Genomic DNA, 6,000 nt, shown 5'->3' with positions numbered 1-6,000 from the left:
TTGGTAGAAAGCTGAAAATAATTTAATTGTAGCCAAAAATGCAATATACCATATTACGACGGGCCGATTTTACGTGCCGCACCCTGTATAAGAACAATAAAAAAATATTTTTATTTTTATTTCTGAAAGGTAAGAGAAGTAATTCTCTTACTGAACTGAACAAACCCTGTTTTATATCTTAGTTATCTTAACTGGGTTTACTAAATGTCCAGTGTTTCTTTTCTCTTGTTGTGGTATCTTCAGCCCATTTTAATTTTCGTACTGTATCTGGTGCCTCATTTAATATTAGCTAAAAGCAAATGTTCCATTAAAAGCAAGTGGAATTTAGTAATAGTTACAGAAGTAGACGTCTATCTCAAAACTCGATAGAGTTTCAGATTTGACACTTATAAAACAGCCAATATTATTACCTGTGTGGCGCGTCAAGGAGTATTATTTTAGGATTGTAATTCACAAATTCACTCTTCGCATATTCTTATAGTCCTACTCTCCGGAGTTGAACCGCTTCTTAATTCATGTTTTGGTTATTGTGTTACGAAAAAAGGATAACTTCAGCACTTAAGGTCAAACTGAGTAGATTAGTATGCCTTTTATAGCTTTTCTGAAAATTGGAAAACTAAACCCAGAACAATTTATGATGAGCATATAGTGTCCGTCATCATTTTTTGCAATAATAATGTTTCTATATCTATAAAAGTCGACTAAATGGATGTTTTGTCAAGTGTACTGACTCGAATGAAATATCGATACAATAACACTAGGTATAAGAGTTTATAGTTTTATGTGATTCATCATGTAGTTCCATTACTTCACTTAATTGCCTAGTTTACATATTGCCTGACAAACAGCCCGGTGGCCCAGTGTAGGCACCGGCATCCTCAGTGATATGCCTATATTTTTTTCTATTTTTGTTTCTCTCTTTCCTTTCTTTTACTTTCATGATATACCTACTGTCTATTATATCATGGAACCAATTCAGCTTATGTCTTCCTCTTTTCTTGCTCCCTTTATATATATTCTTTTGGTTATTGACGTACGTCATTGCAGGTTACCCAGTCACTCAATTCGCTGAATCTTTATACGGCTTACAATATTCCTCTCTTTTTATTAATATGTCTAACTCCTCATTGTATTTTATGCATCAGATTTCATCTTGCCTTACAGATCTATATATTTTCCTTAACACCTTCCTCTACGTAAAACGTTCTCAAGCTCATCTCATCTTTCCTCGTCAAAACCCATATCTCTGCCCCATAGGTCACGATTGTTTTGTAAATCAGTACTTTGGCTGTTTCAGAAACTAATTTACTTCTCCGGAGACAGAGACTTGCATAATAAGCTGTTTCCCACTTGTATTCTATACTGCATATATCTGTATTACACTAGACTCCTGAGCGTCCGGCTTACGGCCTTGTTTTCTTTTATTGTAATTAAATGAGGAAGGCAAGGTGTTGCATTGGCAACATTGCAAAGACATTGGAAGTGGGCGTCTGCTACAATCCTTCTACATGTCGTGTGCAAAATACAAGTTGTGACAGGAAAAGTGCAGCGTTCTGCTCCTTGTTCGTTCTTTCGTCAGTATGTAACGGACCTCAATATAGTACGTTTGCCGCTGTACCTGATTATAACTGTACACTACATATAGTACTGTATTCGTAAATTGTTCTTGAAGTATGCTTAATGTATTTTTAGGACTTTTTCAAAAACTAAAAACTGTAGGTTTTGACTCTTATCTTAGGACTACCTTTTCATATCTATATACTGTAAAATCAGTTTGAGCCAACTTTCTTAAGAATTACACCTACGATTTACGTTAATGTTTTGTTTATGTTTTCTGCATTTAAGTTTTGCATTACAGAATTTATGTTACAATGTGAACAGTTTACACATACTGTACGTATTCTTTAACTTACTTTTTATCCAATAAATTCTTGAAACGTGCAGTGCAGTACATGAACATTTATAAACTACCAGCACAGAGCCAAATAAGAAGTGAGAAAATACGTACTGTATTATATCAGTGAGTTTTGGTATGAAAACTTTGTCTTTTGGTATTGGTGGAGCAAAGAAATTAGTTCACAGAACTCCGGCCTATCCGGCATTTTTGTTATCCGGCCTTTCCTTCCACCGCATTACGCTGGATACTCGGAAGTTTACTGTATATACCGAGTCTATTGCTTTTTATTTATTCCATTGCTTGTCTATACTACCTTTATCTAAATTTAATTAGGGTCCTTGGTTCTGATTAATTCCTTGAGTTGATTTTAACGTCCCGTTCAGCAGCGGGGCTATATGAGACGAGACCTACTGATTAACGTGGAATCCGAAACATGAGCTCCCGTCGGAAATCGAACCCGGGTCTCCTACTACAAAGATGCGTATGCTAACCGCTTAGCCACGAAGAACTAAATTCGTATTTTCTTTTCTATAAACGTTTACGTCTTTTTACAAACAAAGAAATGTTGTGCAAAATGTTAGTTTATTTTATGGAATGCTTAGATTTACTTAGGTGTTTTGATAATTCTGAAACCGCCTGATTCTTATCTTAGAGTCATTAATATGAATAAGTTTCTCTTCGGCATACAATTTCTTTTCTTTTCTTTCTTCCTTTCTTCTTTTTTCCCTCACGCGGATGCCTTTATTCTGCGTTAAAGTGTTAATCAAATATCTGAAATAGTTCCGTGTTATTGTTATTATATATTTTGTGTGTAACTGATCTAGACGAAGTATGTTTATCATTAGTAAGTTTTTGATAGGGAATTTATGAATATTTTTTATTAAATAATACAAGAGGCGTAAGATTGGGCTCTTTGGTCTTAATATTGAGATTGCTCTTCTAGTGTCTTAATAACCTAAATGCCAGCTGCTACTGCACAATTCTCAGTCATAATAATTCTGTGCTAACAGAATATCTCCATCAACTAACAGGAAACCTCACGTTATCTCCACTATATTTATTCATGCTTCCATTTCTTCTGGCAGCTACTATTTCTGATAATAAACCGCAATCAATTATTATAAAATTATTCTAACTTTTACATTCAATATCACAACTACTTCAACACGAAAAGATATTAATAACATCGCGAAATGTAATCTAAAAATTCCGTTTTCTTCTTTATAGTATAGTCACTATTTTAAAAACATTTATTATCCCTCACGAATTGAACTCTACATGCGGAACGTCAGTGAACTCGTCACATGTTTTGTGGGTACACTCGGATGATTTTATCTCCATCTGTCTGACCCTGAACTCAGTGAAAGGGTACCAGTTTTCCTCTCTATATTCAAACGTGGCAGTTTTTTGACTCCCTGTCTCCAAATAGTTAATGCACACAGTCCCGGATTTGTACCCTGGTGAGGATACGAAACCTCACATATAAATCATAGGAATGGTTTGGATTCTACTTCAAGAGGTAACTCCCAGTCACCTATAGCCTCGGTACTGAGGACATTAAATTCCGACAAGTCAATCAAATAAGGGAAATGTATACTTGTAAGATTCTCTATGGTGAGTTTCATAGTTGTCAATTGAAAACTAGAAATAGAAAGACATATCAAGATTCAATATGGACAAATATAACAGAAATCGCGGATTTGTGGTTATAAAATATCAACCAGACTATCTACTAGGGTCAGTCAAAAAGTTAATTGCACTACTTCAGAAAATAAAACAGGATAGAAATTTTACAATAACTTTGTTTGTATCGTCAAGTTCCATTCACAATCTACTTTTCAATGTAATTACCTCCGTTATTTAAGCATTTGTCGAGGCGTGGTACAAGTGTTTCTATGCCTTCTGCAAAGAAATCCTATCCAATGCCCGATGACTATTCTTGGGCTGCAGCTTTCACCTCATCATCCGAGTGGTATCGTAATTTTGAAAGTTCGTCTTTCATGGGACCAAACACATGGAAGTCACAAGGTGAAAGGTCTGGGCTATAAGGAGGGTGATCCCACACTTCCCACCTAAACTTTGTCGGAAGTTCGCATGTTTGTTGTGCTGCATGAGTTCTTGCACAATGCTTTTGAACAGTTTATTTGGCCGTCGACTTTTAAATGCTGATAAATTTCAGTGCAACCACACCTTTTCGCTCACAAAAAAAGAATCACTGCACGCATTTCCAATTTGGACGCCACTTGCAGCTGTCGAGACATGTTTACGACTGATTATCAGAGCACTTCCACTTGCCTCGTGAAAGCCACTACGTCACACGATACAGCTACGTGTCTGTAGTGTTACCACACAATTTCATCAAAATAGCCTTTGACTGAAAATATTTACAAAAGAGTGCAACTAACTTTCTGACTGACCCACGCATTTATAGAAGCTATAGGGCACGTATTCATAAGAAAAGTAACTCACCTTGTGCCTCCATGTTTAGTACTTTAATTGAATATTTTCTTCCTCTCTGGGAACGTCACCAGCACCACTTTTATTACTTATCAGCAGATTCTTACTCTTACATGTCATGCAAAAATTCTTTAACTTACAAATTGGCTAATTCACTAACATCTTTCATTTCTGACACCACACCTTTTGAATACTCCATCAAGAATGGTATGGAAGTCATTCCAGACACCATATCACTAGTTAATTTACATCTACCTTCGGTGGACGTCAAAGCTGTGTTTACTTCAATAGTGATCAATTTAGCTATATCCTGTACACAGAGGAAATTAAGAGAAACAAGGCATCCGATCTCATCATTTACGAAGTCATAAAACTCCTTTAACGCTGTCTCGACAATAATTATCTAATTTGAAGAATATATTCACAACGAAAAAGATCTTGAAATGGGAAACCCATTTTCTCCTCTACTTAACTATATAGTTGTGGATAATTTCGAAAAGAAAATTCGTAGCAATGCGAAATACAAATTCCCGAAATATTTTTGGTACATACACTATCTTCCAAAAAGTCACCGGTCACCCCACATCTTTCGGAATGAAGCAAATCGTGACTTATTTAATATTGGGTAGGGCCTGGATCACAGCATGTATCCTCCGAAGAAGACTTTCCATCAGTTGCTGATAGGTATCAGATGAAATGGCAGCCCACTCTTCCTGCAAGGCGATTCTAGGTGCGGCAGCTGAATTTCGACGAGTTGGTTTGGACCTTAAACGACGCTCCAATTCATCCCACAGATGTTCCACGGCGATTGAGCAGGCCACTGGAGCTTTGTGACCCCTCACATTGTTCCCGTAATACCACGACATAACATTCGAAGCTTTATGACAAGGGGCATTATCATCCTGATAGTAACATGGGTGCATTCCAAAGAATTTCCATAATGTGGGAAGCACTGAATTGTCCAAAACGTCCAAATAATTTGCATTTTTCGTGTTACCAGGCACAACAACAAGTGGGCCTAGGCCGAACCAACAGAATGCACCCCACACCATTACACCATCACCACCAAATTTCACTGTTGACACAATGCAGTCTGGTAAGAAGCGTTCCCCGGGCTATAGCCACACCCACATCCGACCATCTGACATGAAACACGTGTAGCGTGATTCATCATTCCATAACACATGTTTCCATTGGTCTAGGATCCAATTTCGATGAGCCTTACACTATACCAACGTCCTGTCTTGGTTCGTTGGAGTGATGTGTGGATTGTGGGCAGCTGCTCTACCATGGAAACCAAGTGCATGCAGTTCTGTCCTGACAGTGCTCAGTGAAACTAATGTGCCCGATGCAGTGCGAAACTCGTGCTAGATGGAAGATTCAGTTTGACGGCGATTGCTGGATACCAATCGTTTCATCACTCTCCGGTCCCTGTTCGTCAATTTCTTGGGTCGGCCGGGCCGTTTAGGAACACTGGTGACACCGTGACGTTTCCATTTCAGGATTACATCACCCACCGTTGGTTTTGGGTGGCCAAATTGGGCACTAATAGCACGATTCAACAAACCCGCAATATGACAGCCGATGATGACTCCCCTATCGAACTCACTAAGTTCTTGTCTGTGCGCCATCCTCAGTCAAATTAA

This window comes from Thermobia domestica, chromosome 18 (assembly GCF_964235325.1).
Source record: "Thermobia domestica chromosome 18, izTheDome1.hap1.1, whole genome shotgun sequence".
In the NCBI taxonomy this organism is placed as follows: Eukaryota; Metazoa; Arthropoda; class Insecta; order Zygentoma; family Lepismatidae; genus Thermobia; species Thermobia domestica.
This window is presented reverse-complemented; position numbering follows the sequence as displayed.